Source organism: Salmo salar, chromosome 16 (genome assembly GCF_965601325.2).
Source record: "Salmo salar chromosome 16, fSalSal1, whole genome shotgun sequence".
NCBI lineage: Eukaryota > Metazoa > Chordata > Actinopteri > Salmoniformes > Salmonidae > Salmo > Salmo salar.
This window is the reverse complement of record NC_138306.1, coordinates 13160520-13171437: the sequence shown is the minus strand read 5'-3', so window position 1 is coordinate 13171437 and position 10918 is coordinate 13160520.

Below are 10918 nucleotides of genomic sequence, written 5' to 3'. Positions count from 1 at the left end.
AAATGCAAATGAGCTTCTCATTAAGTTTATGTCCCCCCTGTGAGGAAGCAGTAGAGACCATATGGACACATGTTAGGGCGATACAGTATGTTGCTCACAGGCCTCACCGGTCAAGATTAACAAGTGGATATTTTATTCCGACTAACAGAGAGTAGAGAGCAGTGTTGAGAATAAAGAACTAGTCTTTAACCACAACACTTGTACTATTTGTAACCATGGATAATTACTATGCTGTAAATTGGCTATTGCGATGATCACTTTGAAATGGATGCCAGAAGATGCTGTCAAATTGACTCGATCTAATCGAAATGCAGCAGAAATGGATTACAATTCTGCCCATTTCCAATTTTTTACAAATACAGAACCCTGGAAGATACATAGGGAAATTGAATCGTTTTTCAGCCAGTTACCCGTACGAATGCAATTAAAACGGCAATTATCATTTTGCTCCTACGGATACTCAGTAGGCTTACCACTCAAGATGTATTCCACAAGAAAATTCCTCACACAGCACAAATAAGACTCCACACACCTTCGACAGTGGCACAAGGTCTCTCCGAGGTCCATCTTACTACACTTACTCATTATGAGCACGTCAAAATGTTAATGCCTTCATAAAGAAGTCTTATGTGTTTGAGTGTCTCAGCCAGTGGTGGTGACCCCTGTCCTGAAACGGAGGGTGGGATATGGGGCAATATGGAGAGGGTAATATTAATACACAGCCAGGATTATGAAGCGGTGGTCCTTTTGAAACAGTCAATTACACTTGAGCGCGGGAGGGCGCCCCGGTGTTAATTACCAGTTGGTTTTTATATAGTGTGTAAATAAAGAGGCTGCTGACATTCACATTCCATCACTGTGTCCTCACTGAGTGCCAAGCGAATTAGCCAGGCCCTTTCTCTACTCTTCTCTGCACGCTCCACTGGGTCGTGTGCATTCAGCTAACATTAGAATAACACTGTTGAGGAAGGTGCCTCTCTCTGGGAACAAGGCACCCTGTTCAAAATCATGTCAACATAGTCTTCTTTCGCTGTGGGGGTGTGTGAATCATAGACCTCAATGAATTCCCCTTTTTTTATTAAGCCCTTCCTGTCTTATCATTTGAACGTCTCAGCTGTGCTATTGTTCTTTTTTTTATTTTTTAGATCAGATAGACAATGCTGCTCATCACGGGTGAGTGTGTGAGCGATGATTACTGCCAGAGTATGAAAACAAAGTTGGGTAAAATACTAGAAGACCTTGACGTTCTTAACGTATTCCCCACATACTGTAGGTGATGAGCCTTGAAGCCCGAACAAACACCTCACATCTTTACTGTTTGAGTCAAGTTTTGAGTTTGCTTCTGATTTACGTCCCAGATCAATTTAATTCAAAGTCTTTATAGGCGGGGAAAACATTTTATTTGCCAATTTTCTGCGACCGTCAACTAAACGGAAATCTCGGAATGCTCAGCGCTTGTGGAATATCCTGAGGTTATAGAGCTTGTTTTTTTGTCACGTTATGCCTCTTTACTTCAAAAGCCATCACAATAAATCTAACCAGGAAGTCTTATTAAATTGAGAAGAAAATGTCCTTTTAAGAAAGCTTGAGTGCAATCCTGGCACTCCGAGTGCACTGCCTCGTGAAGTGAAATACTGCAGCTGCTGGTCTATAAAATACTTCCGGTACATGAGCACATTATACTGGGCGGATTTTACTCTGGCCCCCCCCCCCCCCCCATAGTGCCTCTGTAGAGAAACCAGAGTTTTTTTTAGAAAAGCATTGCCCACATAAGAGTGTTGTATCAATCCAATGAAAACATAAACCTTAGATGTGTATTTGAAGTAAGAAGGGATCTAGTGTTTGATTATATTTTCAATAGTTTTAACGATCAAACAACCTTGAACTTTTTGCATTCATTTAACACATCGACTTTGTAGCATTTATACACTTCAGTATTGTTAGAAAAATTATACAGCTTCTGCAAGCAATAGCTGTACTAAAACTCACAACTTAACAATGAATAACTGACTTTACCTTTGCTTGTAAGGTTTAAGATGAGCGACTACGCGCTTGGTCTCCCTGTGTGCATGTGTACTGCTGTGAAGCACTTCTGCTCAGGCCCTCTCCTCTTACCCTGGGTCTGGAGCATAGAGAAGATCATCTTAGGCCATCCCCCACTGTCAAAGGTCACCAGGGTTTGAAGTTCATCCTTTATATCATTTATGCTCTTAAATAAGCTCAGTCCTTGTCTCTTTGCGGTCTCACTTTTTGCCGTCAGTTATCAGTCTTCAAATGATGAAATATCCCCGTACAAATCCTTCTGGTGAGAGATATGGAAGTAAGGCTAACACTCTTTGGATGGTTCCTCTGATTGAATTATACACATCAAAGACCACCATGCCAGCGCCACACACGTTTGATTTGAGCAAGGTTGAGAACATCACATGGGGTACATCCTCCTCCCATGGCTAGGAGGTACAGAATGTCACCCTATATATCTGTATGAATAACTCTGACTGTGTGGAGCTCCATAAAGGATGAACTGTTTTGGCTGTGATTGAGGGAGGAACTGGAGCCCGGGTCTTAACCCATATGCCGTCTTGCATTAAGCCGCGTCGCCATTGAGGTGTCAGCCCATAAGTCTCCAACAGCAGGACGCAGCAGCCACATGACGGAGAACACTTCTTCACTCCAGGGGATCTTGTAAAACTGTCATGCCCCCAGCCTCTCCTCCTTGTCTGGGCCTGAACCTCAACATGCACTACTCTCTTCCTAAATCACGACTATATAATAACACGCCAACGTCCAGTGAGCGGGCAAATATGTTTAGTTAGCAACTTGTAGAATAGCTAAGAGAAGGCGCGTTTCTGTTGTTCACTAGGTAGTTATGTTCTATTTATTTAACATTGAAATATGGCTGGAGATCAGAGCTAACTTTTGTCCTGTTTAATGTTTCAAAGGGCTAAAATATGTATGGAATACTGTACAAAAACCAATGTCCTCTGTAACCATGTCAACGCTAGTTTATGACAGGATAAATAAGGTGTTGTTTGAAGTTACAGTAGGCCTACTGTGTGTGGGCGTTCATGTGTTCAGAATTCACTGTGTTACTCAATACTGCTTTTCTCCGCTATATGTTCCAGTGCAACGATTTTCCACATGAAATGAAAATACAGCTATAGAATGTTCTCCGAACTCTGCTTATAACCTGAAGAAACTTAAGACTGAAACTTCTGCTTGATGTTTTTAGATCCACGTTACAGGGAATGTTCCGTGCTCTTGCTGTATTCAACACACCACAAAGTATTGTAACTCTGATTTAACCTGGTATTATTTGATATACTTACACTTGCGAACTGTCTTTCCTTTATTCCTTATAGGGTATCTGCTTACTTTACCAGCCAACCAGAGAATCTCCTGATGAGGCTTCAATGACATGCTCCATTACTCTTACCAAGCGACCCTTGACTTCACCTCCCTGATGAATGTAGCCTCTGACTTGGGGAGTGTTGATGCCAGGTTAGCTGTCCCTTTTTCTCTCTCTCACCCTGTCTCACCCTGTGTGAATCTTGGTGCAGGGTCTTCAGTGATACGACAATATTATATGAGACGGAAAAGGACGTTATGAGATGACAGATGTTACGAAGCGTGTTATTTTGAGGTTTGGTCTCTTTCTCTCTCATAAATCTGTTTAGAAGGGAGCTGTCGCATAGGCATACATCCTCCAACTGGGTCATATTATTATCACTCAATTAGTAGATCCAGTCTCAGTTTTCAGCTCTGTGGCCCTTCACCCTGGTTCCCACTGGCTCAGAGAAGAGCTCATCAGAGAAGGCTACGTCTGGGTGAGCTGCTGGTATGCTGGAGGGAGAAGCCCCAGATATAGGCAGCTCAGTGAAAGTATAGAGGATAGGCCATCCAAGAGGGGCTCAGTAGAGAGGAACCAGTGCCTGGAGCAGGTGCCTTCCATCACAGTCTTCCTCTAGGTTCATAGGCATCTGTAGGTACATAAAAACACCAGTCTGACAGCCCCTGTCCATCCCTTAGCCCTCATCCAATCATCGGGATGCCCCTTAATGCCTTTGTCGTTGTTTTGTTTTCTTTCTTCTCACTAATAATGATAACTGACTTTATGTCTGGAAGGATGTTCTTTGGAAGGACAGTCTCTCTGATCTACCCACTTCCTTTTTTTGTCATGCCGCTCAGTGTAGATCATTTGTTTCTTTCTCGAGTATTGAGTTCCTTGGGATAACACGTAGACTTGTTGATGAAGTCTGTAAGCAACTTTCCGTAAACAATGATCAGATCTGATCAATGGCCTTCAGATTGATGATGTAGCTTTCAGTGTTTAATGATCTGTCAGTTTGGAGGAAAAATGGGGTCAAAGGTCTTCAGATTGATGTCAGTGGAGTTCCTGGTGCCACTGTGTGTTCTATTCCTCACCAGTGATAAGCAACGTTTATTTATTTTGTGTGTTCTGTACAGTACAACCATCGGAACTCAAGTTTCGGCACGTCTTCCAAGAGCTAAAAAATGAAAATGCATAACTGTATATCACCAAGAGTCGATAGTGTGAAATGTAAAGATCATTTTGGTGGGAACGTTTAAAAAAAATTAAGTTCCACCACATTAGAATGTTATTACAATACCTGCAATAATGTAATGTTGTATGCAACAAAAATGTAATACAAATATTACATATTTCGCACATTTAATATACATTACACACCACAACACAACATCATCACATGTGACTTCATTAATGATTAAATTGAGGAATGTGCATGACTCTTTATCTTCATCTAGAGAGCAAGGGCCAAGACACAGCAGGAATTCAGATGATTTAGCAGAGTTTGACCCAATCTCTCTCTCGCATGCACTACAATGGCAGGGTCCAGTGATGGATGGCCTTCATGTCACTGAGGAGTGTTTAGTTAGTGGGTACTCACTGCCTCACAGCCACGGTCCAGGAGCGAGCTAAATTTACACGGCTAAAACGTCATGCCACAGAGCAATGGCTGATGATCAGGATGTCAAGTCTGCCAATAACACAAAGAGAATATCAACAAATGATGTTAGAATATTACATTATTCTGGAAAATATCTAACTTTTCTTTAGGAATCTGTGACGCACATGGTAGGCCTACTTGGATCTTGAGTGATGTTTTTTCTACTTCCATGTTTTTGTCGTGGTAAGGCCCTGCATTTAGGCTACTGTAGGCCGTGTGAAACTGTAGTGACCAGCCAGTGAACCCAGTGGCAGACACAGACCAACCTCATGTTTACTGTGCTCTTCTTAGTTTTCCTGCCAAACGTTCTAGCCAGAAAGGTAATCTTGTTTAGCCCGACTCCCTATTAGTAACTACTCGAGTATGTGCCTCGTGGACAGGTGACAAGGACGTGATGTTAAGGGAACAGAACACAACCTTGAATGTGGCTTCCACATCCCTACATATATTACAATGACTCATGACTCACTCACCACCCAACAATGAGGATAGATAAAAATTGAGACCATCATCAAGTGACACCTCATTATCTCCCAGCTCTGGTGAGTCAGAGGAATCAAAACATCAGCCAGGCAGTGGCATGACCAAAACAAGCTAGGACGCCAATGAACGCTTGTCCTTGGGTGATGCTTTTTTTCCATTTCAAACACTGTAACATTGTGACCTTTTTATCAAAGCAATTCGTTCTCCATTTACTATCAGCAGAGTTGGATCCCATCTCTGACACCAACCGTCTGACGTGCTCTTCCCTTTTAGAGTTCAGTACCGTGGATTTGGCAGCAGATCAGAACTGCTCTGTTATTTGTAGGACTTTGATTCCTACTATACCGATGCTGTGGCGTTCTTATACACAGAGATAGTAAGTTTGAAAAAAAAATGGGCAGACCAAACATAATTTCTTCTGTCTGTTGAACCCCAGCCAGCCCTTCTCCACTTTCTCCTCCTCTTAAACCACAGAGAGTAGAGGCTGAACAGTTTCAACTCCAAGGATTGCTAGTGTGTTGTTAGGATGTAGAACTCGCCGTTTTATACTACATGGGACTTTCCTTTATGTATTGTACATTACTTGTCGAGCAATACCTATGAGGCAGTGACGAAGAGGCAATGAAGTCTGTAAATTGTTTATAAAGGCTGTTATAGGGAGCCATAAGCAGTTGTAACGGCTTATAGTAATTCATATAGTTCACAATGGATGTTATTGAAGTTGTGTATGTCCTACAGTACACAGGTAGACACTGTGTGAACGTGTTATATACCGCTGGTCCATAGAAACTATTACCAAAATGACTCCTTATGAATCCTTATCACTGCATTTCTAAATATTCCTATTGGTATGTTTCTGTAGTTTCCAGGCATAGTTTAGTGTAGTGTTTTTGACATGAATTCAAGTTAGTCTGACTTGCAGCATACCAAGGCGCATGAATTAATGGTGCTGCAGCTGGCGGTACCTCTCTGGCTGATACGGCGCTCAGTGCCTCAGTCTCCCTGTGTTTAGGTAATGTTGGACGGCTTCCAACATCCGCTCAAATAGCAGAATATTTCCCCATTCAGCCTTTTGAAGAGTTGCCAGTGTTTTTAAGATACTTAAGTCTCACACAAGTTTCGGCCTTTACCTTATCAACTGCACTGCCCAAATCCATTACCACCTGCACATCCAGTACCACCTGTTATTCTTAGATCCTCCTCTTTCTGGTTGTAAATCAAACTCCCACATAATAATGCAGCATTACATTTCTGACCAGACTGCGAGCTCCATCTGTAACTTTTCCGTGGAGGTGTGCCCAGTTTAGGCTTATTGTCATTTGCATGAAGTTGATAAAAATGTGATTAAATGTAACTTTTTCTCCCCTCTGAGAGTCCCATGTTGCTCCTCCAATATAATCAGCGAAAGTTTGTTACATTTACTACAGTAGCTAGTATGTTTTGTGTTTTTGTTATAAAGGTTTTATATAGTATTGAATGAACTGAATGGCGGTACATCAGAAGATATACCTTAGTCAGTCCTCTGTAGCAGTTAGTAAACAATGGGCATTGTGGAACATCAGCCCCAAGGCCACCTCTCTCTCTCTACTGGACCTTAGTAATAACGACTGTATCAGTCTACTATCCCCAGAGAGAGACGCCCCAAAGAGGCTCTTTCTCTCCAACACCTGTGTAGTTTTTATGTCGTTCTGCACGTGGCCATGCTGCCAGCCGGCTGTGCTGCTGTGAACTGACCTCGGTGGTATCCGCAGATAGTGTAGAAGGGAGTGAGCAAGGGCCTTAACGGCACCAGTACGAGTACGAGAAAGTGTCAGATTATTTATGCTGAGCATGTGAACAGAGGGACATTGTTTTGAAGCAGACTTTGGGGGACTGCTCTGATTCAGAGGGGTTGGGTTAAATGCGGAAGACACATTTTGGTTGAATGTATTCAGTTGTACAACTGACTAGGTGTCCCCTTCCCATTTAATGTAGTTCACTGAAGACGAAAGCTGATTAAAGAAGACAGTGATTTATTTGAAAACGATTTTGTGTTATCTGTCAGTTGTAACATCTGTACAGTTTGTTGCAGACTGCTCTCAACAGCTGTCCTCTGCACTCCATTGAAGTGAGGCCATATTCTCTCCATGTTTACAATAATTTGTCGCTTCAAGTGCTGTCTGTTTGCTCAAGGCGCCAGAAGCATATTCAAACTTGAGTGTTCTCTGCCATGGATTAAAAGCAGAATTTTTCATTTTCTCTAGGGCCTCTCAGTGGACTTAGACCACAGATGAATCAAACGACTGAAAGTCGACTGGGGCTATCAATTAGTGCAGAGCAAATGAAGTGGCCCAATGTTCTACCTTGAAGTCCATCATTTTCGAAGGAACTGAAGGGTGTGGAAAAACAAAATATTTTCTGGGTCAGCTGGATCACCGTGTTTCTTGAGACTGGAAAGCACTTGGGTAAAAGTCTGTCAGGTTTTATTTGAAGATAATTTGTTGTTTGTAGAGTAAAAATGCATTCTATGGCCCTGGGAGCTATTACTCCTCTTTGCTATTTTTACGAAATGCCAGATCGGACATCTACAGAATGCCTCGGAGATCCTCTGGGATAGGAAAACCTTTGATACATGTTTTTTTTTTTTAAATAGAGTGAATATAGTGAAAGGGTGTATGTGTGTTAAACAGAGAGAAAGAAAGAGAGCGAGAGAGAGAGAGAGACTGCAACTTATTGTCTCATTCTATCTTCGTTGTCAAGGTGGGGTATTATCTCTCAGTCCTTATCGGACATCTAAAGAATGATCCTGATTGGTCTGCCCATTGATCAGGACACAAAGAACAAAAAGATGTTCATCAGAGTACAGTTGTTGCGTTCATGTATTAAACAATAAATATGTAGTTATTACTGGAAATCGATCAAATATTAAACATCATAGCATTAAGCTGTGAAACCATAAGGGACCGGGGACCAAGCCCTGCTGTACACTACTAGAACGAACAGCAGTCTGACTTGTCTCATAGCTCTGTCTTTATTTCCCCCAGCCTCAGACGACTCAGCCCTCCAATCTTATTTCCAACTCCCCTGTTGATGGTAAGATAAAGGACTTTGACACAGTGACTCTTCCCGACATGACAGGCTTTTTTTTTCTTTCTTGCCTTCTTCCCCGAGTTTAAGAGTTGAAACGTGGGTCAGCAGCTTTTAGCAGAACCCCAGACTAGAATTCCAGATGGTGGAGTCAGAAACTATCTCAGCTCATCAATTTAACAGAGTGCTGCTGCGTATATCTACGCTTGCTCGGGCCAAAGCTTCCGGCCACACCATGGCCCCAACAGCAGAACAAATTGAGACATATCTTGTCTAATTGGTTACATGATGACCACTATGTACCCTACAAGGAAGCTGTCGAGGGGGAAATGATGCTGAGTGCATATTTCCGTTAGGAATCCCAAACACGTCATCCTACGGTATAGACTGACCAAATGTCCATCTAGGCCTATGGCAGTTTTACAGTGTATTACTGGAAATTATTTTATACCAAGAGGAAAGTTGACACCATGTTTAAAAAAAATGATCAGGGAAATATTCCCAGCAAGAACATTTCTGGCATGTAACAAATTGAGGCAGTTACTGAGAACAGGCGATGATGATCTACTTTTATTTCCATGTAAACAGAGATGGTGGCCATTTTGAGTTCACTTCCATCCATGTCTGCTGTTTGTGTCAGTGTTGCCATGAGCACTGAGGGGTTGGCAAGATCGGAAGCAGTAGAGATAGATCAAAAACAAGGACTACATAAAATACTTGTGATTAAATACAACAACACATTGGGGTCTATTCAGGGCCGGCGCTAGCCTTTTGGGGACCCTAAGCAAGATTTGGTTGGGGGGCTCCCCCACCTCGCGTGAAAACATTTAGTGGCCCCCTCTTGACTGTGGAGAGAAAAATGTAAAGTTAATTTCCTGCCTGGAACCAGCCCTGGGTCTATTGGTAACATTACCAAACATATGTTTTTTTTATTAATATGTTTCTTCATTAACATGCTTTGTTTCTCCCAATGTTGTTGTTCCAGCAATGAATGATTTAGCTACCGATACTGACGGCACAAAATGAAAACATACAATATATCACAACAGCATGCCTAATCTCAGTTTTTGCAATTTTGCAAAACAGACATCTCGCATTGTTCAATGCCATTTCACGCGCTGGCCTACCATCACTCTCAGATAGGCCCTGTTTCCAATGTTTTCTATGCTATAAGCCCTTTTCACAAAAATCTCTGTTTTGCCAGGAAAAGCAGTGAGTCACTAACTCGAACCACACAAAAACACTACGCTGTGTTTAGTTCTCTCTCTGTGTGTTGCTGTGTGTTTTGATGGAACTCTGATCCAGCATTCTGCTGTGTCCCCCAGCCTCCAGCAGGCTAAAGCTGGGTCACCCCGGCTATTTATTACTGAGCTCAGTAAACTCACTGAGGAATACCAACCATACAGACACGGGGCCTGACAGATTCCTGGGTCTCTGCCTTGTTTTACAGTTGGACACTGCTTGTTGGGAGTTATGATGAGTGAGGAACACACTGTGTGTGGGTGTGATGTGTGCTTGTTTATATGGGCAAGCGTCCTTGTTTGTGGGCGTACAGAATAGGCTTCACTCCCAGGTGAAGATGGGCCACTAGTGGATTCCTATTCTCTCCCTTACTAAACATCTTGGATTGGATTACAGCAGAGACGGGGTTGAAAAGGGGAGTTGGTGCACTGTCACAGAAGGGAAAGTAACCTACTATTTTCTTTGAAGCTGAATGTGCGTGATTTGGCAAAAGTTAATGTGATGTCCTTCCAAGTCATTACTTTCTGTATCCACTTTTTCACATTCTTCACTTTGCTGGTTTACAAAGCGTATTATAGACAAGGATCTGCTCATTCCTCTGGGACTTAAAATGCATCCATTTAACTTTCCTGAAATGTACAATTCCTGAAATTCTTAACTAGCCGAGATAGGGTCGGGGTCATGATCACTCATCGTTGCAGAAAGTGTCTTTTCGTTGCTCTCGGGAGTCGGGATGGTTTGCCCCATAATATGGCCGCTGTCTTCTTAACTATAAAAGCGCCAACATATTTTTTTATCTTAAAAGCATCAGCGGATGTCATAATTGGTAATGGCTGCAAATTGACACTGTCTGTCAAGCAGTAACACTTTTTATTTTATTCACTTTTTGTAACACATAAATGGTTTAATGCCCCCAAAATAAGCATATATTAGGAAAAAAATGGACATTTATAGCAAATTGGATGTTTGAAAATAAACGTTTTTGTATGGTTTTCATGTTTTGAAAAGTTATTTTGATCAATTTGATCCATAGCCACTTGTCATGGGCAACAAATGTGGTTTCTAATGACAGTTGAGATGTACAAACTATGGCATTAGGAGACGAGAAGCGGATTAGAGGCAATCTGTCATTTCAA